Source organism: Sinocyclocheilus rhinocerous, unplaced genomic scaffold (assembly GCF_001515625.1).
Source record: "Sinocyclocheilus rhinocerous isolate Xijiao unplaced genomic scaffold, SAMN03320098_v1.1 scaffold2188, whole genome shotgun sequence".
Lineage (NCBI taxonomy): Eukaryota > Metazoa > Chordata > Actinopteri > Cypriniformes > Cyprinidae > Sinocyclocheilus > Sinocyclocheilus rhinocerous.
Genome location: NW_015642511.1, coordinates 9,992 through 10,509, shown reverse-complemented (window position 1 = coordinate 10,509; position 518 = coordinate 9,992).

Here is a 518-nt window from a genome sequence, read left to right as displayed (position 1 = left end):
GCCGTGGACGGTGTGAGCGCGGAGAGGAGCTCCGCCCCCTGCATCATGGCTGAGGGTGAGCGGACTATGGAGGGAATTCGGGGCCAAAATGAGGAGGAGAGACCGCAGAATCCTCTATCCAGCCCAGGAAGGGTTCCTGATGTTTCGTTTAGCCCAGGAAGGGCTCCTGATCCCCAGTCAAGCCCAGGAAGGGCTCCTGATCCCCAGTCAAGCCCAGGAAGGGCTCCTGATCCCCAGTCAAGCCCAGGAAGGGCTCCTGATCCCCAGTCCAGCCCAGGACGGGCTCCTGATCCCCAGTCCAGCCCAGGAAGGGCTCCTGATGTTTCGTCCAGCCCAGGAAGGGCTCCTGATCCCCAGTCCAGCCCAGGAAGGGCTCCTGATGTTTCGTTCAGCCCAGGAAGGGCTCCTGATGTTTCGTTCAGCCCAGGAAGGGCTCCTGATTTCTCGTTAAGCCCAGGAAGGGCTCCTGATTCCCAGTTCCGCCCAGGAAGGGCTCCAGCCCAAGAGCTCTCTCCAGT